We start from the raw sequence: 23,692 nt of genomic DNA, 5'->3' as shown, positions 1-23,692 counted from the left end.
GTGGGGGGTGCTGAGGGGCAGCAACATGGCACAACAAACATGAGACAAAGCAGCTTGTTCCAGACACAACATCTGCAGAATGAGTCCATTTTTCTGTAACTCTAATCTCATAATTCATTGTTTGTGTGGTGTTGGTTACAGTAGCTGAAAGGGAGAGAACAGCAGGTCAATTTGGCAGCGATTCACATTTGAATCTGAAATGAGGGCCTTGCTCACCTTATGACAAGCAGTTGAAATGTTGCCAAACAGGGAAGGGAAATGTGTGCCTTTAGAAAGTAGCATAGCCAAGATGGGACCGTATTCTGAATAGGAAATGCATGGTTTATTCATGTCAATAACAGACCTTAGCTTACTTAAAAGGGACATGTGTCCTTCTGGGGGAGGAAAAAGAAAAAGCACAATCTGTTTTAAAATGCCTGACTTCGGAGCCTCGCAATTCACTTACGGTCTTTGAAATATGTGAGCTGTGATTTTATAGTTGATCACAATATTACTTTCCTTTAATTGGAAACCTTCCCCCCCCCCGATTCACACATATGCCTAGTTTTTAATGCTACATTTTGGCAAAGGGATTGCTGTCCTCTCCGCTGTTGGAGGCTGTGCTTTGGAAGAAGAGGCAGGATGCATGAAGTCCTTCCCTCCTTGCTTCTATGGGTGTGTTTGCTCATATCCTGAAGGAAGGCCCCCAGGAGAGTATTGTGCCTGTGAGTGAAGCAGAGTGTGTCATTCCTTGGCTTCTTCCTCCACCCCCCACAAACAACACTTCAGCGCACCACTTCTGCATCAGTGTTTGACCTTGAGTTTGTTTTTGTTCCCTCTTTGAAGACTCCCACCCCCCACTCCTGCATCTGGAATCAAAAAAGGACAGTGCAGCTGGGCAGCCCCCCCCCAATCTTTTCCTTACAAACATTCTCAGTTTCTCACTTTGATGTCTTTAACTCTTTTAAAGAGCTGCTGGGTGCAGGAACAATGCAATGCTTTAGTCTCAAAACACACCCCTGAGCCTGCCTGAAGGTCATGCCCTTTCCCCTTCGCCCTCTGGAGCTGCGTAGGAGGAGTGTGATAACGGAGAAATCACTCTGCACATGCTCAAGTGTCCCCTCTTCTTTATTATTGACTTTCAGGTTTAATCCACGACTGAGCCCTGGCTCTGAAAAGAAGTTCCGTGAGCAAAACTCTTGAGGAAGCCTTGCTCAAATCCAGCATTTGAAAGCAGTCTTCCCTCTTTGCCCCTGCTGAGCAGGAGGAAAGGAACAGCACATCTCTCCATGGTGTGGAGCTTCCCTCAGCTCCAGGCGTGGCAGAACCATGGCTGTTCCTGCGCCGGGAGCGCCTCTTTCGCATAGCGCACAGAGCCGCCAGTGCCACTAAAACAACCCAAATCTGTTCGCCTTTGAAACTAGTCCGGAACAATAGCCAGCCTTGTGCTTTCTTGGAGACTCTGTGTCCCTGTCCTTGCAGCTGGTGCTTCTACCAGTACTAAGCTCCAGCGAACAAGGTCAGCTGAAAGCCTCTCTCCCCTTCATCCTCCCCCCTTCAAGGGCTTCCCTATCCACTGGGGCCACTATCAGTTACATGAAACATTTGGTTTCCAATGGACTGTTTGTGCTGGAAGGCACAGGTCCATTTGAACAGCAGGCAGTGATCCTAGGCAGCAAAGGCTTGCCCTGTGCTAGCTGACAACAATTTCGCCTGCACAGAAAAGTACAATGGAGACAGATCATGCACAATGACAGGCTGCCGGCGGCTCCAGGGGATCCATAATTCATGATGTTTTTCTTACCAATCCGGTTTTGGATTTCACAAGCTGGCCAGTTTCCTTCCCATTTGTTGCTTCCTTTCGCCCCTCTTTCAAGAGATTTAACTCTGTAACCCAAACGCAGCCCTAGGAATAGGCAGGGACAAAAAATGATGGTGAAGGGTGCAGCTTTGTAAGACACGGGAGAGATTCCAAAAAGCCGATCTTCTCAGTGTGCTTATTACATGGAATAATCCGAGCCCTGCTCATTAGTTTGTTAGCTTCTTTATAAATGGGTAGCAGCAGCAGCGGCAACAGTAACTGGCTATGTACCATTGCCTTGAACTGCAGCTGAGTTCATCAGGTCATCTGGTAAAAGCAGGGATACTGGGCCTTTCAGCAATTGGCTGATTAAAGAGGTTAATCGGAGCTTTTATGGATTGTTCCTGCACAGATAAGAACCAAAACCTAATCTTCCCCATCATTTGCAATTGAAGGGTCACATCCTTGCCAGACAGAAAGTTGCCACAGATCAGATGCAACAATCTTACTGTTTTTACTGTCATAAATTGTCCCTTTACATAGCAAGTGCCTTCCAATTTGTGAAATATCTGTTTGCTCCTGCAAGGGCATCCCTAGCTAGCTATATGACTATTGAGGGCAGATTTGTATTTAAGGACTTGCTGGCTAGCTCTAGACTGCATTGCAAGCAGGTGAATCCACAGGCTGGCAGAGAGGAACTGAGGACTCCATTCCAAGTCCATGCTTAGCACAGAAGCCGAAATAGCTGTGGAAGGAGGGAAGAAGACCTCCTTCTCTGCACCCAGCCCAGAAATGCAGTGTGTTGCTGCGGGGTGGGGTGGGGGCAAGGCTTAACCTCTTCAGTTCCCAGCAGGATAGCACATTTTGTTGTTGTTGCAAAGTCTGCGGGTGATTTTATTTCATGTATGAATTGTTTCCTATGAAACATCTCAAAGTGATTTTGCAGTACAGTGGTACCTCAGGTTACATACGCTTCAGGTTACAGACTCCGCTAACCCAGAAATAGTGCTTCAGGTTAAGAACTTTGCTTCAGGATGAGAACAGAATTCGTGCTCTGGCGGTGCGGGCGGCAGCAGGAGGCCCCATTAGCTAAAGTGGTGCTTCAGGTTAAGAACAGTTTCAGGTTAAGAACGGACCTCCGGAACGAATTAAGTATTTAACCTGAGGTACCACTGTACAGAAGGGACGCGGGTGGCGCTGTGGGTAAAAGCCTCAGTGCCTAGGGCTTGCCGATCGAAAGGTCGGCGGTTCGAATCCCCGTGGCAGGGTGCGCTCCCGCTGCTCGGTCCCAGCGCCTGCCAACCTAGCAGTTCGAAAGCACCCCTGGGTGCAAGTAGATAAATAGGGACCGCTTACTGGCAGGAAGGTAAACGGCGTTTCCGTGTGCTGCGCTGGCTCTCCAGATGCAGCTTTGTCACGCTGGCCACGTGACCCGGAAGTGTCTCCGGACAGCGCTGGCCCCCGGCCTCTAGAGTGAGATGGGCGCACAACCCTAGAGTCTGTCAAGACTGGCCCGTACGGGCAGGGGTACCTTCACCTTTACCTTTTACCACTGTACAATAAAAACATAAAATTGCATATATAAAAACAGTTACATATATATATATGTAAACAATTTCATCCAAAACAGATACCGTTCAGGATATAAATTTTCTACTTAGAAGGCGTATTGAAATAGGAAAGTCCAAAAAGACAGTATAGATTGGTGCCTGTCTTGATATGTATCAGGAGGGAGGTGTTGCCACAGGGGCTGTATTCAACTAATCCATTGCACTAGCAGGGTTTCCTAAACTTGGCTCTCCAGCTGTGTTTGGCTTACAATTCCCATCATCCCTGACCAGTGGTCCTGCTAGATAGGGATTATGGGAGTTGTAGTCCAAAAACAGCTTGGCTGTTTGGGAAACCCTGTAAAGGAAGCCAGTGCAAGGATTCCCACGGGTGCAATGGAAATTCCCCCTCCTGGCACACTTTCCCCTTCTCCATATCTGCTCTGGAAGACTTGTTAAAGTGCTATAATGTGCTTTAAGTGTATATGACAAATATTTGACATCCCCCATTTATTCTGCTTTTGACTGTTTTGTGCGATTTTATATGGTGATTTAAATCTACATTGTACCTATTTTAACTGTGATGTTTGTGTAACCTGCCCTGGGACCACTTGGTGGACCAGAACTACAAATAATAATCAAACAGCGGGGCTCACTTCTCAGAGCTTGGTAGTCCTTTCAGCTGGCAAACCTCTCTCCTCAAAGTATCTGCAAGTCAGCAGGCAAAAGGTCTGCATGGAGAAGGTTTGCAAAGTGCCATCAGTTCCTATCATATCACTGTCCCCTGCTGGCGGCTGCTCTGTGAATGAGACACTTTCAGTTCCATTTCATGGTTAACGGAAAGAACAGAACACGAAAGCTGGGCTCCCTTGGACACAGTGGGGATGGGCCTGTGTCGCTGCAGATGGCTGGGTCATCTCTGTGGTTTAGAAATGCCCAAGTAAGGTTAAAACCACAGTCACTGTGGTTACAGATGACTGTGATTATTCACACAGTAAGTGATCCAATTATAGAAGTTCCCTCCCCCACCTCCATTTCATCTGTTTAAGAAGTGCATCACAGGCCTCTCTTAATTTGATTTTCAAGAAGACAGAAATGTGAAAGGAGGAAGGGCAGGAAGAAAGGTGGGGAGGCAGATGGGACATCAAAGTCTCCATGAGGTTTTCTTTCTGAGACCTGCGTGTCTTTAAGGTTTTATTTCCTGACTTTAGAAACGGAGCATGTCTCTGAGGGTTCACACTTGGTAACTGTCAGGCCACTCAACCGGTGTGAACGCAAAGGCACTGTGCTGCCTGCCATGATCCCTGAGAAGCGGAGGGCTGTGTGCTGTGCTTTTCTTCACTAGGAACAAATCCACAGAAGTGGAAGGAGTCTGGTAGGCGTCGGGAAAGGCCTGTCTCCACACACAGAAAGGCCTTTCGGGATGGAAAATGCTTGTGAACCCTTATCATGCAATAAAGTCCAGATAATGTACAGGTGCCTAAACGAAACAGCAGACTTTCTGTTGACACAAAACAACACTTGCTTTCAGGATAAGCAGGTGTGTGTGTGAATCTGTATTTGGCCATAACAAAATAGTTGCTTTCTCCTTTCCGAGAAGTCGGTTATCATTTTGGCTTCAGTTTACCTCCTCATAAGGCAGCCCTGTTTAGGGAAGCTTTTAATGTTTGATGGACAACTGTATTTAAATATTTTGTTGGAAGCCGCCCAGAGTGGCTGGGAAAACCCCGCCAGATGGGCGGGGTATAAATAAATTATTATTATTATTACCTATCCTGCAATTTTAAAATATTCAAAGAGATGGCACTTTCAGCTGGGAAAAAAATGGCTGGTTATTAGAGTTTTAAAAAGCCACTGTTCTTTTATCTTCAACCCTGATGAACGAGGCACCTTCAGATGCCCCCGCTCACCATTACTTCTTGATGTGAAGAAGTAGAAGGAGGGGGGGGGGATGTTATTCCCTGGCCTCTTCCACAATTGCCATTCCCACAACCCTACAAGTATTAGGGACTGACTTCTGCAGTAGGGAGCCTCTTTGACATGTGTAGACTCCCCATCACAATCAGAACCTTTGGGAGACATTTCTCAATCAAGCTCCCTGCTACAGATGTCCAGCCCCCCTCCCAAATACCTGGAGGGTTGTGGGAATGGCAATAGTGATGTCATGGAGTGGGAGGGCCTGGGAGGGCTTCTTGCTCTTTCCATTGGGCAACACAACGCAAGGTGGGGGGGAGGGGAGAATGCTTGAAAAGGGTTTCAGTCTCTTGTTTTGATCCCTTTAACTTGGTCCAATCTCATATTATCTTTTACATTAAAGGTAAAGGTAAAGGTACCCCTGCCTGTACGGGCCAGTCTTGACAGACTCTAGGGTTGTGCGCCCATCTCACTCAAGAGGCCGGGGGCCAGCGCTGTCCAGAGACACTTCCGGGTCACGTGGCCAGCGTGACAAGCTGCATCTGGCGAGCCAGAGCCGCACACAAAACGCCGTTTACCTTCCCGCTTGTAAGCGGTCCCTATTTATCTACTTGCACCCAGGGGTGCTTTCGAACTGCTAGGTTGGCAGGCGCTGGGACCGAACGACGGGAGCGCACCCCGCCGCAGGGATTCGAACCGCCGACCTTTCGATCGGCAAGCCCTAGGCTCTGAGGCTTTTACCCACAGCGCCACCTGCGTCCCTTTTATCTTTTACATTACCATGCAGAAAATCCAAGGCTGGAGGAAATCAGAAGCAAGAGTAAAGATGCCCAGGATAATCAGGGTGGTTTCCTTGCATTTTAAATTTCATAATACTGTAACTTTTGTATAATTTTGTAAATTTTATTTTGTAAAATTTTGTAAATTTTATTTCAGTCATTATTCTGGGTAGGCTGAGTTTGATGGAGTTCATAATTCATAGCAAGTATACAAGAGGATCTAAGAAGTATGCCATAAAGAGTGAAAATGTGTGGCTAAAACATCCTGAAATTCTCCCCCAACTTCCAGAGGTTATGATATAAAACTGAGAGCTTACCAAACATAGATGAAAAGGTCCCTATAACTAAAAAGAGAATTTGAGGAGAACTGGGTTGATATTTGGGGGACAAGGGTTCTTGTGTATTTTATAGTTTTTATATTTTGTCAGATCACAGTTCACCCATGATGTTATGTAGCATAATAATAGAAATTTATATTTGCTTTATGTGTGAATGGCAGGGGGAGGGAAGACATGAGGAGCAGTACTTGTTGCTGCCATACCATGTCACGTTTTGCCCTCACAGCAACAGATGTGAATGCAAGGTCTCACTTTTAATGAAACCATGACAACCCTGGACTACTTGCTACTGTTGTGCTCTGCAGTGTGGCAGGGGCCAACCAGGGTAAAGGATAGGCAAGGCAAGCAGGTTCCCTTGCTGGGTTCAGTGCAAGGCTCAGTCTGTGGTCTGGAGAACAGAAAGCTCTGAAGTTGCTCCAGGAAGCAATAAGCTGAAACTGAGCCCTTATATCATAAAAGCTGAAACTGAGCCCTTACATAATAATAGCAGCAGAAGCAGCAGCAGGTGGTGCAGTGTAATTGTTAGCACCACTTGTGCTGAAAGTTGCTGCTCTATGTCAAGGGCCCAGCCTTCTCCAGTAGCCTTCTCCTGCAACAGAGTGTCTTCTTGCGTCTTCTTCAGCAGAGCCCTCCAAGTCAGAGGACTGCAGTGGCACATAGGGTCACTGGCCCAGTAGGTGCATCTGGGAGCACTTCCAGGACTGGCCTTCAGAGTTCTCACCCTCAGCCTCTGAAAATGAAGAATTGGACTCCAGGGTGTAACTCCCATGGTTGAATATGTTATTCCACTATTTCAAAACTAGTTGAGTTCTTACAAAAAAGTAATCTTTGTAAAATTTTCATGTTTATTACCCTTTCATGATCATTTCATTGATATTTCTTTTTCTATAAAACCTTCAATACTCTTTATAACTCTTATCAGTATGTAGAATATGAAAGTTTGGTGATATATTTTATGATGTTTCATAACCACTTAATTTTGCAATACCTGTTGATAGCAGTTATGGTTTTTATTTTGCCATTAAGGTATCAGCTCTGGCTGGTGGTTGAGCGGTGACCCTATCTGTGACCGACTTCTTCAAGTGCAAATTTACCGTAGCTTCCTTATATATAATCATGAAGTGCAACTCTCTCCAGTGTTTCAGAGGCAGCAGCTTCAGTGGATTCAGTCTATGTGCACGTTTTTCAGCTTAATTTCTAGCAATGTTGCCCAGCAGTCCATTTTTCCTTGCTTTGATATATTGTTGAGTCATTTCTTCCTTCATTGCATTAGTTAAAGTCATAGGTGCTCATGGTGCTTTGTCTGACTGCTCCTTGCTGATGGTACAGGCTGTGACCACCATTTTTATTTACCCTTCATTGTGTCCAGGCCGTGAGCTTGCTCGCTTCTCAAAGGGTTTAAAATAGCTTGTGAGGTCATAGTCTTTAGTTCTGCTTCTTCCTGGTATCATGCCCCATTGTGGGCTTTGCTATTTGTGACGATTGCGTTTGCTTGTTTTAGTTCCTGGAACAATTTTAATGAAAGGGGGCTGGGATGTTTCCACTTTATACCACTATTTTTCAGGCATCTGGCATCTGCTTCCCTTGTGACTGAGTTCAGTGACATTTTAGTATATTTTAATATTTATGTTTCCCCCATGTTGTGTTTTATTGTTGCTTTGGAACTTGTACATGAAAAATAATACTAATAAAATATAATAAAAATAATACTTATGATAATGATTGACACGTGAGGCATTCTGGGAAATATAATGGCTGCTGATTCCATCCAATGAAAACAGCAGCAAATCAAATCAAATCAAATCTTTATTACGGTCATAGACCAGCATTTAAAATCTAAAAAGGTATTAAAACACAAGGTGAATATAAAAGTCTATAAGAATTTAAAAGAAGCTAAAGGAATCCAAAATAAGGGTCAGGAACATTGGACGGGTGTGGAAGAGCACAAAAGGTTGTTGTTATTATTATTTTTTAATTGTGGCAAAAGCCAGTGACACTAGACACCGCAAGATCAAACAAAAAGAGATCAACAACAACATCAGAAAAGAAAAAAGAAAAAGAAAAAAGGATTACACAGGGGAACTTCGCAGAGTGCCGTTCAACAGAGGAGATTTACGCTTCCTGATTACTAAAGTGCAAAATTTGGCCACCTCATATGATATTGAGCTTGAGGAATCTTCCAGAAGGTATTTTCGTAGAATTTCGGGGGAGGATTCCAAATAATGTTGTAGGGGTATAAATTTTGATAAAAGCGGCAAAATAAGTTGAACTCGTTCTTCACTATAAAATTCGCAGAATAGAAGGATGTGTGTGACAGATTCTACCTTATTAGACATACAGGGGCAGAGACGCGCATGCATTGGTACCCGCGTGAATTTGCTGTGCAGCACTGCTGAGGGCATTGTCTCAAAGCGGGCTCTAGAGAAAGCCCATCTATAAGCTTCGTTAGTGATGTTAGTTAAGTAAGGGGCAGCTGCAAAATTAGGCCAAGCTTTTAAACATCTATACGACTCTGGGAGTAGGGCGTCTTCTTGTTGTAATTCGACATCGTAAAGTCTCTGAGTGATAATTGCTTTTGCCTTGTTCAGAGTTCCAATAAAAAGATTTTCAGGGTTTAAGCCAATTTGTTTGATCTTGTTAGTTATTTGCATAAGCCAAGGAGGGTAGGGAACTGCGGCCAGGTAGCAAGGTAACAGTCCCTTAGGATTGTAATGGATTTTCAGCCAGAGGGATATTGCTTGCTCCCAGACTTTTAATTCCACTCTGGGCAGTCCTGCCTCTTGCCTTAAGACTACATTAGGTGTACACTTTGGGGTAGCAAATAATGATCTTAAGAATTTTGATTGTACTGTTTCAAGGGTCTTAAGGTTGGCAGAGGGGCTAATTTGAGAGCCATACAGAAGTTGGGCTAAAGATTTTGCCTGAAAAACTTTTAGGGCCATCGGGAGGAAGCCAGCTCCTTTCCTTCTGAATAATCTAAAGATGGCATTTGCACTTCTTCCTGCTGATATAGCTGATGTGGTCAGATGTGTTGACAATTTGGCATTATAAGAGAAAGTAATGCCTAAGTATTGGAAGGTCTTAGTCTGTTCAATGGCGTTTCCCTTTATGCTCCAATTATCTTTCCTGAAAGAGCGGTTAAAATGTACAATTTTGGTTTTGGCAAAGTTAATTGTTAACAGTTCAGTGTTACATTGGTCACTAAACTTTCCTAAGGCACGTTTCAGACCCACTTTGGTTTGAGAGAGAAGAACAGCGTCATCCGCATACATTAAAACTGGTACTTTTCTGCCGTTAGAAAACACGGGGGGATGAAAACAGCAGCTTTTCTGTCTAACATGAGGCACAGAGGAACAGGAAGCCAACACTTGTTCTTTGGGAGAACCTTTCAGACATAACTATAGACCCTGTCCACCTCCTGTCATTGGCTAGGGTTCCGCAACCACAAAAATGGTTGTGCTTTTTAAAAAAAGAAACCCACCTTGCTGAGCTTTTTTCGGGAACAAACTCAAATTGTTGAGCCTCCCACATCGCGTTGCCATATACCTGGGTTGTCCCTGACATTTTGCCAATTCATCAAAATTCCCCCCGACGCCATTTTTACACCCGAAAACCAGGACCTGTCAGTAATTTTCCTGACATACGGCAAGCCTACATTCACTCTTAATATTTTTAATGTCACGTGTATGTAAAGTTAGTCACAGGAGTTTGATTTTAAAGCCCCAATAAATGTATGTGCTTGAGGGCAAGGTGCAGTAGTATCAAAGCAATTTGGGCCTTTCTTCTGTTTCCTTTGAGGAGTCTTGCCATTCACTAGCAAGCTTAATTACTTCGGCACATAATGCCATGGGCAAAGACACTCTTCCTGACAGTCCGAAGGGTTAAAATAGCTAAATTAAATTTGAGGCCAAACAATAAAGTCACAACTTTGTCCCCATGCCGCAATAGGTCGAGTTCCACACCAGTGATCAGGTTTATGGTTGAGCTGTAAATCCTTGGGAAACTTTCCACTGGAAACCCTGAGAAATGCATCCCTGTGCATTGTACAGTGAGCAGTTCTATCTCCAGTCTTTTGTTTCCTAGCAGACACATACGCTTTGGCTCCAACCCTTCCCTCCCCCACCTTCTTTTTCATGTGCAGTTGGATTTTTATTCACTCAGGCTTGATAAAACTCCTATAAAAGCAGTTGGTTCTGCCTTGCAGGGAATCAGCTGAGGACAGCAAGAGAGCAGCTCTGAACGGGAGCCTGCGCTGGGAGCTCAGAGAGGAACAGAACCATGTGTTAAAGTTCCATTGCCAGGCTGAGGACAGAGCCAGGGTGATTTCCTTGGTAGCAAGGGGTTGTCTGCTCTGCAGATATTGCTAAATCATCCCTGCTGGAGAGGATAATGCCCTGAAGCCCTGGAAAATAATTATGGAGTGCAATTTTGGTGCTATCGAGAAAAGATCAGGTGTTGATATTTTCAGTGATCATCCTGGGGGGAAAGCACCCCTGTACACATCGGTAAAGTTGATCTTGCTGTCTATCAGCAGCTATTATTTTCACAGGAACAAGGGTGCATATGGGGAGGGGGGAAGCATCCTATCTCAAGCTCTCACGGCTTTTTAAAGTTTCCATTGCTCCCCTCTCCACGACTCAATGACACATTTCTTGCTGCTGATGCAAAAGGGGAGGAGATGGGCCAAGAACAATGGATAGGATTGCACCAGTCGTTTTGACGCCTTCTGCAGATGTTCATACCTGTAGCACCGCCACAGATTTCTAGTTTAGCTCCCTGGCCTATATGGGCACTTTTCATATAGAAGAGCCCTGTATTGCAAGCATTACTGCTGGTGACAGGGAGTGCTGTGCATTGTTCCCAATCTAATCAGGTGACGTGAGAGCAGGGGAGAGTGCAATGCAAGCTTACCAGAACACCGTACTTTCCATGTGTCATGTGTCACTGAGCAGCTGGCTGAGACAGATACTGTTTCTTGGGGATCTTTGGAAGCATTTCTGTGTTTGGCCTAGCCACTGAAAAAGCCTCTCCCGCTCTCACTTTCCCCTCCATTAATGTTTTCCACACTTCCTGGCAAAACAGGGCATATGGCAGGAAAGAGGAACTGGGGACAGTGACATTGTTTTCTACTTGTATCATTAGTAGCATATCTGCTAATGCATGAGTCCCTGGCCTCCCGCCCGCCCGCCCTCCTCTAGCCTTGAGCCTCTATTCCACTGCAGTTTGGTTGTTAATTTATTGTCACATTCTCTACACTTTGAATCATACGATTATAGCATTGGAAGGGACCAGTCCAACCCCTGCAAGCGAGGCGGGTTCCCTTTGGAAAGGGGTCCTTGGGCACTTGGAGGAGAATGCTTTTTCATATTTGCACTTATTTACAAATATACAGGCAGCACCCAAAGATGCCTGCAAGCCTCAATAGTAAGTGCTCAGTGTATTTCTTTGGCAAATACTTATTACATCATGCTAGTCTGGCAGCTTGGAACTTAGCAGGGGGAGAATCCCATCGGCATCAATAGATCTCCCCACCTAAAGTAACTAACTATACTGGACAGTAGGCGCGATTTCCATTCTGATCTGGGCTGGAAAGGAAAGAGATACAGTATTCCTTCCTGCACTGCTTGCTACGTTTACAGTAGGAATTGCACCCGGAGCTGACCCAACCATGAGGTGATGTGAAGCAGCTGACTCAGAAAGCCTGGAGGTGGCTTCCCAACCACCACACTGCTGCTGCTGCTGCTGCTGCTGCTGCTGCTGCTGCTGCTGGAACAACCAATTTTTGGCAAGAGGGAGGTGTTCCAGAGTGTGGGGGAAGGGAGTTGGTTGCAGCAGAAGGGGAGACCCCCTGGCTTCTTCAACAGCCTGTTTGATCTCTGCCTCTTGGCTCCCCCACCTTCCTCTCCACCCTCTGCTTCTGCCTCTGATTCTGGACTGCTCTCTGTCACAGCCTTTCCTGCTCACTAAATCCTGTTACCTCTTCAGCTTCTGACAGCTCCTGCTCTCAGTCTTCTCCCTTTTCTTCCTCAGCATTGTCCCACCACCACTCCCCAGGCTCTGAGCCTTCTTCCCCCAGGAGTTCCTTTGGGGGTTCCCCAGCTGGTGCCTCACACCACTTCCTTGCATCCATCCATCCATCCAGACATGGTGTGACACTTTAGCTACACAGCCAAAAGGACCTTACCGAGTTCTCATCATGCTAACCTGGGACAGCTTCAACCTTTGTATCAGCTTTTCCCAACCCTTGGGCCTTCAAATGTTGTTGGACTACAACCCACAGCATCCTGACCATTGACTATGCTGGTTGGGTTTAATAGGGGTTGTAGTCAACAACATCTGGGGACCGAAAGTCGAGGAAGGCTACTCTTAATGCACGTGGAATATTGTGCTGGGGAATGATTGATACATGAATCCTCCTACCCATACAAATTGGCCTGCTTCCCAGGTTGAGTTGCCGTAGCTCCGCATTTTACAAAAAGATCATGAAATCATCTTTTGTAAATGGGGAATCTTTTAGTTTGAATATGATTTATGTTTATATTTTAACAAACCACTTTAAAATCATAATGGTGCCTTGGGATTTCCTGCCCTGTCTATTCATCCATCCATTCTTTAGCAAATTTAAAGGGGATACAGACAGCCATATTCTGCAAATCAGGAATAATTCTTTTAATATTCGCAATTCTCTGTATTTAGCACCACACAGTGGAAGTTTTAATATATCAAATCCCTTTGACTCTCAAGAACAAACATGAATCACAGATAATCAGATGGGTTTATATGGAACTTATCTGCACAAATGAATGTATACAAACCGCCCATGATACAGAGGGCCCTTTTTACACTCTTTCCTGGTATCTTTAGCAATCTTTAATATTGTGTTTCAAGTGTACAGGCAAAAAGGGGGGGGGGAGCCTGTCTGTATTTTTAAGGGAGGTCAATATTTTAGGATGTGTCACCTCAAATATCTCTGCCCTTTGGAGCGAACTTCCTGAGCTGGCGAAGAATTTCAACATGAAGCTTTAAATATTTTCTATGTCAGCTCTGTTGCTGCTACCTTTTGTTTTCACTCCTCTTGTCTGATTTCTGCCGAACAGCTGGACTCATCACTGTTCCATTTTTCTATTGGTTGTGACTGAAGTAGCTTGAGGTCAATTATTTCCCCAGCAATTGACAAAGAGTCTTGACTAAGAGGAAAGTGACATTGTCCCTTAAATGCACACGGTGTCCTCCCCCCACTCTCTGTCCCAGGGCCAAAGAAGGCCAATCCATTCTTTTCCCTTTGCCTGCGGCCTAGCGTATCTGTGTCAGTGGATTTGGTGGGGTACACGTGTAGCCCAGTATATGCTGGGTGAGGAAAGCATTCATATTGCTGGCGAGAGAGAGAGAGAGAGAGAGAAAGCGCAAAATGAACTTGACCTAAGCAGCTCACAGCGACAAGGAGGCTGGTCTCATGTGCAGAGAGAGAATGTTGCGCCTTAGAACACCATCAGTGGGGAAACAGCCCTCAAAATTCCCTGCCCTGCTGCTTTCTCACACCTTCCTTTATTTTAGCAGGATGGAGCCCCATTTCTTTGAGGAGCAGCACAGCAGAATTTTGTACAGAAGAGGAGGCAGGGGCCCCTCCCCCTCCAGCATCCTTTTCTTTGAGCAACCACATCAAAAAGGAGTGCGCAGACTACAGCGCTCTGGGCTTCCCCTGAGACCAATGCAAACTCTGATGGCTCAAAATCGTTTCTCCGCCCCTCCCTTCCCTTTCCCTTCAGGCCCACAAGTCAAAGCAGTAGTAGGAGGTGATCCCTTGCTCCTTGACAAGGAGGAATGACAATGCAGTGTGCGCAGGCACTCAGCGCATTTTGGGGCTACTTGTTAAGGCTCCAGAAAAAAAAAAAAGACCCTCGCTCCGATTATTCGCATGGTTTGTCCCAAAATTTGCTTCCCTGAGAGTTTTCGAATGAATTTAACAAAAGTCTTTTGTTGTCCTATTAGGGTGAGAGAGCAGCAACAATCTAGCACAGAGAAGCGCACTGAATATAGTTGATTGAGAAACTCAGCGTTAACTCGATGTGACTTTGGGAGATCCATGACCAGATCTTCCCCCTTTCCACTGCCAAAGATAAATGCCACTGTGGGGGATGGGGTGGGGAATTGTTTTGTCTATTAACAAAATGGTTGGATTATAATTAGTGGGTGGCGCTGTGGTCTAAATCACAGAACCTAGGGCTTGCCGATCGGAAGGTCGGCGGTTCGAATCCCCGCGACGGGGTGAGTTCCCATTGCTCAGTCCCTGCTCCTGCCAACCTAGCAGTTCGAAAGCATGTCAAGTGCAAGTAGATAAATAGGTACCACTCCAGCAGGAAGGTAAACGACGTTTCCGTGCACTGCTCCGGTTTCACCAGAAGCGGCTTAGTCATGCTGGCCACATGACCTGGAAAAACTGTCTGCGGACAAACGTCAGCTCCCTAGGCCAGTAAAGCGAGATGAGCGCCGCAACCCCAGAGTCTTTCGCTACTGAACTTAACTGTCAGGGGTCCTTTACCTTTTTTTATGTATATCACTACATCTAATAGTATAGGCAACTCCCCATTTATGTGTGTTCGAGGCACGTGCGGCCGCACCTAAGCTCTAAGAGAGTGCAAAAATGACAAAAATTGTGTGACAATAGTGTCTAGCAATCCTACAAGCCTTTGCAAGTGCTGTCCCAGGAGCCATTGCACCAAACTTTGAGGTGAGTTGGAGTTTGAGCAAGGAAGTTTGGAGAGAGCGATTGTGGTGGAGTTTGCAGGTCTTCCCAAAAAACACAATTTCACTTAAACGTGCACTGCCTCAGAACGTCAATGGGGAGTTGCTTGTATGCTTAGGTGCTGCTGAGTGCCAACTATGCAGCCAAAACAGGACCACTGAGGAAGGAAAAGAAGGTGTGAACAAGCTTGGAGGAAACCCAAGGTTTATAGAAATACAAAAATATTTCAGCGGTGGCGATGGGGAAACAATGCTGAGAAACCACCAGCCTTATGAGTATGCTTAGTGGCTGAGGAATGCTGTTGGTGGGAAAAGAAGAAAGCTAATGGGCAAGGGGCAGGGCGGGGGGGGGGGCAGAGAGTGTGTTGGAAAAGGGCATGGCTGATTGGCAGGAACCCTGACCAGGAACCCTGAAATCTGTTTGTTGCAGGTTCCACTTGTTCTAGACAATTTGCATGATGAGCAACTTTATATATTAATATTTAAATTGTGGTTTCAGTTATTGAGTAGCCTCCTCTTCCTCTCTCTTGTACAGTGGTACCTTGGTTTAAGAACATCTTAGTTTATGAACAACTTGGATTAAAAACGCTGCAAACCCGGAAGTAGGTGTTTTGTGAACTTTGCCTTGGAAGCAGAACATATTCTGCTTCCTGTTGAGTGTGTTTCATTTGTAAATTGAGACCCCCGCTGCTATGGAAAAGCACGCCTTGGTTTAAGAACGCTTTGGTTTAAGAACCGACTTCCAGAACGGATTAAGTCCGTAAACCAAGGTACCACTGTATCTGTTGCTGTCCCTTCCAAATATATTTCCAGTAGAAGGGTTAGGCAGTGTTGTGATATGTCTCCGTTTCTCATGACGCCCTTCTATTTGACTGCTCTACCATCCTTGGGCAGCCATCCACTCTTTGGAAAGCCCTCGTTTTTGGCACAAGCTGGCCCTGCTGCAACCCAGAGGGTCTTACTAAGAAGAGTGTTGCACGCCACTCCAACCTCTGATCAGTGAGAGAGTCCAGGGGTTCCAGAAGCTTAGCCAGGGTCCATGTTTCCTTTTGTAAATGAGGCACAATGGAGACTGTGGAGTCTTTATGATAGTTAAATCAGCATGCCCCAGTTCAGGTCAAGAATCAGCTAAATTGCCTTTGACTCTCCAGAGGAAATATAGATAGATGTTGTAGTAGTATAGTAATGTTTTGAAACTGAAAACACTGCATAAAAACCACTTGGAAAAGCCCTCCACTTTAAAATTAATGCTTCTAGATCAGTGGCCCCTAACCTTTTTCGGCCCAGAGGCACATTTGGAAATTTGAGAAATGGTTGTGGGCACCATGCAATACCCATTTCACCGAAGAAAATCTGCTCAGGGCAAACAAAACACCTATTTGTTGTTGTTGTTTAGTCGTTTAGTTGTGACCAACCTTGCTACAAATACAAATAAAACATAGACCAAAAAGCAGATACCCCACCCCAAACAAACAATCCCACCAAAAGCAAAACCATTTTTATAAGAAGAAAATAATAATTAGAATGGACAGGAAGCCTTGGTAGGCGCACCGAGGGTGCCAGGGATGAAGTGGAGATTCTAATCAATTTGGAGAGCCTTGATGGGTGTGATCTTTTGTAGGTAGCAGAAACTTCCCCATTCCAAAACACACACACAGCTCATGCAGGGCAAGCAGTCAACATGGATTTGGTTCCTATTTACTCTGCATCGAGTGCAATCCCACAACTGGTTTGGGAGGGGGTGTACCCATGCCATTAGCCACAATCCCTGCCTATCCAGTGCTGGATTTACATCTAAGCAAAACAAGCCTAGGGCCCCACTCTATTGGGGGCCCCCAAAAAAAATTAAAGAAAAAAAAACCGGGATGTACATTTCCAAAATATAAGATAAAAAAACAAATAAAAGAAAACCTACATACAGCAACAGTGTTTTGTATTGTGTAGGCTCCTATGATGTAAAGTAATGGGCCCCGCCCGCTAGCCTGCTCCCTAAAATATCACTGGTTTGCTCATTTCTGTATATAGGGTGCCTACATTCTGCATGTGCAAATGGCCTACCTATTAGGTCCATAAATTATCATATAGTATATATTCAACACAAAAACAGCGACAATTTATTGTTGACAAGAGACAGCTGGACATACAAAGGGCCCCATTACCTTCAGTAGCTTAGGGCCTCATCAAACCTAAATCCGGCCCTGCACCTATCCTATTGTTTTTAATCATATGCTGCATTTTGATGCATTTCCCCCCCCAAAAACCCAGCTTCGAGGAAAAGATCAACCTCAATCAGAACTGAGGAAAAAGAACGTACACACAACCTTCTTTAAAGTTCAAGCTCCTTGCCTTCACAGTTCTCGAGAAAACCTTTTAGGTGTGAAATTTAATTCATCAAAAACAACTACCAAGTTTTTTTGGGGGGGGGGTGGAAGGGCAGAAAAGGCCATAAAGGTGCGTTACCGTAAAACATGCTTACCACACTATTATAAGCCCCAGAGCTCTCCTTGCGGGCGTCCCATAGGGGCATCCGGTTGGCAGCTGTGAGAACAGGATGCTGATCCAGTTGGCCGGATCCAGCAACTGGGCTCTTCTTGGGTCTCCCCTGTTGAGTTCAGCAGGGCTTACTCCAGTGCAAGTGGGTGTAGGATGGTAGCCCCAGTTTTTGTTGGTGGTGGTTTGTTGTTTTTTTAAAAAAGGAAGATTGCCCCTTGATGTGTTGTTGTTTTTTTTTACAGTTGGAGGCTGGCTTTCTTCTGTGCGCTCTCAGCTGGGGGTGGGCTTGTTGGGGAGGGTCTGGCTGGGGGCGGAGGGGCTGCTGGAAGCATCAGAGTAAAGCAAATAACTGAGGAACAGGAGGGCTGGGGAGTGGGGGTGGGGGTGTAGGCTGATCTCTGGGCAGCCAGAAACTCTTAAATGGATTCTTTCAGATAAAAGAGCCCCGGATACCTTTCTTTTCCTATAATGGCCCCTGAGGCTAATGTCTTAAAGAGGAAACAAAAGAATTGTTTTACATCACACAAGTGGGGCAAGGGACACAGTGGGTGAAAGAGGCACTTGAGTAATGCAGGCCTGTGCAGAGAGGGGTTAGGGAAGACGGGGAGGGGGGTGGGGAGGGGTGCAGCTGGGTCTAACTTCTGCTTTGCTGTGTGGCCTCTGCTGTTAAACCTTTTAACACCTTCTTTGCCTTTTTTTGGGGGGGGGGGAGAGGCTGGGCCATTGGCTGTGCCTCTGGGGCTTTCCCTACCACTTCCCCCCAACAGATGGGCCCTGTTGGCATAGCCACTCCTGCCTCTTCAGGGTCTTTCAGGCTTGTAATCCTTCGCTTGCTTGCTTTTTTTCTGGTTTAAAATGCACCCTATAAAATAATTCCGTTCTCTGAGTTGTTGTTTTCTTTTTAAAGGTGCCAATCTGAATATATTAAACATCGGCATATTCAAGAAATGGTTGTTGTTGTTTTATTTTAAAAGGCCCTTCTCTTTAAAGCAGGCCTGTTTGGCCAGGACATGAGAGACTGCGTGTGAAATTACTATCCCGTGTTGCTGCGAGAGCCGGGCTCCTCCGAATGGCTTCATCTGTGCAGCGCATCCTTTGTCTCGGCTGTCAGCTTTCCAGAGGTGGGAAGGGCAGGTGTGACAAGAGAGCAGAGGACGAGGGAGCCGAGAGAGGCAAAGGCAGCTCTGCAACTGCAGGGCAAGGGGGAAAGTATCTTGCGGCTGCTTTTCAACTGCCTCCCTCTTGGCTTCCCCACCTCCCTTAAATGGAAGGCTTTAAAATGAGGGGCTGGATTTCGGCCTCCTTGGGCTGTGCTTTCCATCTGTTTTTGATTAATGCAAGATTGAAATGTCAGTGACAGCTGTTCACACTGAATTGCAAATTTTTGAAAAAGGAAGTTCTAGCCCTTTAGAAAGCATAAACATCAATGACCGTATTAGATCAGCTCCAGTAACCTACCCAGTGCACTATTTCATTTAGGGCTGACAGAACCAGACCCTGAGAGGGCTTCTGTTTCTTTAAAAGTTTCGTGGAAGGCTGACAGCCACCAGATGAAGCTTGTCTGTCATAGTGAGAGAGGCAGTACCTGGAGGGATGTCCCCTTTTGTGCAACTCTGCAAAGTATCAGTATCTACTGGGTGCTGCCCTCAACCTTAATTTCCCTAATTGGGGGCTAGTGGTATAAATACTTCTTGATCATGTTGGACTGGGATCTGGGAGATCACGGTTCAAATTCCCACTCACCTATGAAGCTCACAAGGTGACCTTGGGCCAGTGAATCACAGTCTCTCAATCTAGCCTACCTCCCAGGGTTGTTGTGAGAACGCAACTGGGAAGGGAAGAACCATGTATGCCACCTTTTTCTCCTTTGAGGAAAAGCGGGATATGAATGTAGAAACAAAATGATATGATCCCGGTTCTTTTTCCTTTCCAAATAGAGGACCATCCCAAAGGACTGGTTCCCTCGGTTCTGGGTGTAACTGTGCTGATTCTAATTGCTTGATGGGCTAGCAAAAGCAATAATAATTGGGCAAATTAGCTAAACATACTACATAGATCAGATTTTGATGTCCTTTTGGGGAACCTGAAAAAACAGAAGTAAAAGCAAGCAAGTTTTAAAATGCTAGATACTGCATGTCCGCGCTGGATGAATCTGCAGGTCCTGGGAACAATGAAAACAGAAGGTTTAACAGACTATGCTAATTAGATTACAAAGAGGCCTGCCTCAGAAGTTTCCAGTTATATAGGCCTTGCGTAGACAAAGTGGTGAATTTGGAGTGAGGTGGGGGGTGGAGAATGCAGCAAATGAAAATTAGGAGTTGCTTCTTCATTTCTAGTTTCAAAATGCCTATATGGTGCTTCCCCCACCCCATTCCCATAACTGGGTGCATGCTTGTTATCGGCATGTTCTTTCTCTCTCTCTCACACACATGCACTAATCTCTCTTCAGGAGGCCCGCTTTCTTTCCCTGTGGTTGGCAAAAGTAGGGCAAAAGCCTCCAAACACCTTTACCTTCTCTGGGACCAAAGGCATCTGTCCTTATGACACAGTCAGTGCCGACTGCTGCTATGTGCTGTCCAGTGGGGACTGACATGTGATAAGGTCTTTATGGTGGCCGTTCCCCATTTGTGGAATGCCGCTCCCCCTCCCCACCCCCACCCCCTGTGAGGTGTGTGTGTGTGTGTGTGTATGTGTCTCCCTCCTTATTAACTTTCAGGAAGACTGTAGAAACATTTCTGTTTTCCCAGGCATTTGAAGGATGCAACATTCTGTTCCTAAACTCCTCCCCATAATTAGCTGTGCAGGTATGTGACTGTTTTAAATGTTTCCAAGTGTTTCAAAATATGTTTTTGTTTTATTTTTAATTGATTTGTTTTATCACTTCCATGTTTGTCGCCCATAGCTCCTATGCGAGGAAGGGCAAGGTATAAATTGAAATAAATTCATGCCCTGCACCTAATGCATTTGTGAATGAGTCAATACCAAGAGAGACAGAGGCATCAGCAGAAGACCATGGCATTGCTGTTCCTTCAAGTGTTGGTGAGGCTGCAGAAAGGACATATTTTTGCCTCCCGATGGCATCGTATTGAGCAGGGATGGTGAACCTCAGGAGTCCAAATGAGGCCCTGCAGATGTTGTTGACTCTCCCCAGGCTACATATTCACCTGAGCCACACCCCTCAGCAGCCCTGCTTTACACCCTCCTTGAGTGTCTTTGCAGGACTGGAATGTGTTTTTGAATTCTGGCACTGCTTCTTGCTTGCCTGGATGCAGATCAGAGAGGAATCTGTGAGTGAGAAGGAATTAGCCCCTTTTCCAAAGGTAAAATTCACATTGATTGTGCTACCCAATGGGCTGAAACAGGCAGCAGGTGACTGAAAACACAGAAAGCATGGGGACATTTGTTAGTCCCCCCCATCATTAGAGTTGCCGCCCTCCCACTTTCTTCTCTCCCTATCCTATCTTCCTCCCCCCCCCCTTTGTCTTCTGTCTTTAAAAAACACACACAAAGGAAAACATTTCCCCATCTCTTCTAATGTAAGGCAACACACACTGCTGTCATGTTTAAGCACCATCGCCTCCAGGAAAGTGCCTTCATCCAAGTGATAGGAGCAGTTGCAGCTGTGGGAATGCACTTCAGTGGAGTGTGAACTTTATTCCTCCCCTTTGCAACTATTTAAATACTAATATCGAGCTTTAAAATGTTTTTCTTTTTTAAAGAGAAAGGGAGGAATGGAACTCACAGAGGCTTGCCTGATGGTAAGACCCACTGAACAGAGTAGGACGTAGGACTTGGCTTCCATGTATATGTGGCATAGAACCGGGCTGTTAAATGCCTAATAACTGTTGATAAACAGTTAATATCATGGAAGGTCAGGAAATTCATATGTTCCTGTCCAACAGCCTCACTAACCCAGTTAAAGCTGCACATGTGCTGCAGTTTCAGTCTGAGCTGTTGAGATTAATATGCAATATGTAAGTTATGTTGTAAAATGTGCCATGATATTAGGAATATCTGTTGAGCTAACACTGCCAAAGGACACTGGCGGTCTGTATTTCTTGGCTCTGAATTTTTCAAAGTGCAACTTTAATGTTGCGCTGAGATTTTTTTTTGTGTGTGTGTGTGTGTGTGTGTGTGTGTGTGTGTATGTGCAGTGTGAATAGCCATAATGGAGCTGAGATGCAGCTCTGCTGAATGGAGTACAAAGAAAGCTTCTCAGTTAGGCCACTGGACACAGACCAAAGAGGTAGTTTTTCCTAGCTGTCTTGTTTCCACACTGATTCTCACAGTGTGGTGCCCAAAGTCACAGCAAGAGAGATGTTAAAAACCTGGTCTGGATTCTAGGGATGAGATGGATGGCAAAGGAATCGAACGTTAACTGCATTATCCATGTCTTGCTTATTTCAAGCCAATTTGACCAAAAAGCACTCAATAACCCATAAAATATTTAAGATCATTATGTCTGCAAGCTGCCCAAACTGGGAAGTGGGCTGTCTGTGTGAAAGTGGGCTGTGTTTTTGACAGCTGTTTTGTTTATATTTTATGTCCAAAAGCCTGCTTGTGCAAGATGTTACGTGTGCAAACGTGCACACAAAGCAAAATCCAGAACACAGTTAAAAATACTTACCTGTGTGCTTGGTCGTGCCCATGCTTTCATACTATGAAGAAGGCATCCTTCCAGCAGAGATTATGCATGTGTTTTCCTGTTAGCTGTTTATCAATGGAATATGCATAATACGATCTGAAATAATCTCCACGACCAGGCATCATGTAAGTGATAGGTAACAGTCCGTGTATGGAGAATGGGCCCACACCTACTAGGCACACCTCTTCTGTCAGCTATGCTCCTCTCACCTTGTATGAATTGGGCGAAAGGTTTAAACCAGGCATAGGCAAACTCGGCCCTCCAGATGTTTTGGGACTACAACTCCCATCACCCCTAGCTAACAGGACCAGTGGTCAGGGATGATGGGAATTGTAGTCCCAAAACATCTGGAGGGCCAAGTTTGCCTATGCCTGGTTTAAAGAGGAGAGCTTGCTTTTCCTGCATAAGCTCCGCCCCCTGCTGCCCATGATTGAGACTCCTTGCATGATCAGGATTCTAAATACCAAGGCAGGTGGGGAGCAGTCTCCCCTCATCAGACTGCATGGAGTGGGGGTAGGAGCTGGTGGAGCTGAGGCCAACAAACCCAAGCCCAGGCTTCCCCTCCAAGCGCTTGGAAGAAAACACTGCCAATAGAACTGGCAGATCCCAAACAGGACAGTGTGCTGACACTGTCTCCAACACTTGTTCCAGAGGGAGGATCTTCCAAAACAGCCCTTATTTGCTGCAACTATTAAAACCACAGCAGCTCATATTCTGTCTGGTAATCTGGGTCTGAAGATCGACTCTGCCACCAGTAGGAGCTGCCATATATCAAGCCTGCTTCCTCTTCCGCAGCCTCCAATGAAACGTGACGTGGCCTTGCCACTCTCCCATCTGTTTCCCCTGAAAAAGATCCACTTTCCCACCCCATTATTTGTTGCCAGGGCTTCTGCCTTGAAACCTTCATCTGGCCACCATATCTTCTGTCGACATCTGCCCACCCCCGGTGCAGAGTTCTGGGTCGCTGTCTCCCTGGCATTTTGACTTTGTTCTCTCCCCTGCTTCCCTACGCCTGTGATCACCTCATTATTATGTCATCCCTTTCCTTTCCTGACTCGGCAGGAATCGGCAGCAACTTCCCTCTCCATCTGCTGCTGCAGAAGGTGCCTGTGTGGTGCAGAGAGCCGCCCTTCCCCCCAGCGCTCTTTCCCCCTTCCTCTTGCTACCCTCCACAACCTTTTAAAGTGTCAGCTGTCCCTTATACCCCCCCCCCACTTTCTTGCTCCTCTAACACAGTCACACGAGATGGGCTGATGGCATTCCTCTGCGGCTCGAAGGAAACGTGTCCAAGGTTTAAGCTGATCTATCTCCGCACACCATCCTGTATGTCTTTTGCCTCTCACCAGGGACCCCCCAAAGGCTGTTATTCCACGGCCTCTTCATCTGTCCTTGACTCAGCTGCAGCTGGCAGCAATAAGTCTTGCAAATCTCGCCCTGCTATTAAACCACCCCTT

General features: G+C 45.8%; 1 long non-coding RNA gene across 1 annotated transcript; it reads right to left on the bottom strand.

Moving 5' to 3' along the window:
• Nucleotides 1–22: 22 nt before the first annotated feature.
• Nucleotides 23–17,886, bottom strand: LOC114600059 (uncharacterized). The gene is made up of 3 exons (XR_003707450.2): nt 17,577–17,886; nt 1,784–1,885; nt 23–702 (listed from the first exon to the last, which is right to left on the bottom strand). It is a non-coding gene; the product is annotated as an uncharacterized LOC114600059 (long non-coding RNA).
• Between the last annotated feature and the right edge of the window lie 5,806 nt (nt 17,887–23,692).

Source organism: Podarcis muralis, chromosome 8 (genome assembly GCF_964188315.1).
Source record: "Podarcis muralis chromosome 8, rPodMur119.hap1.1, whole genome shotgun sequence".
Taxonomy (NCBI): domain Eukaryota; kingdom Metazoa; phylum Chordata; class Lepidosauria; order Squamata; family Lacertidae; genus Podarcis; species Podarcis muralis.
Note: the sequence above shows the minus strand (reverse complement) of the source record. Positions and strands in the feature narration are given on the sequence as shown.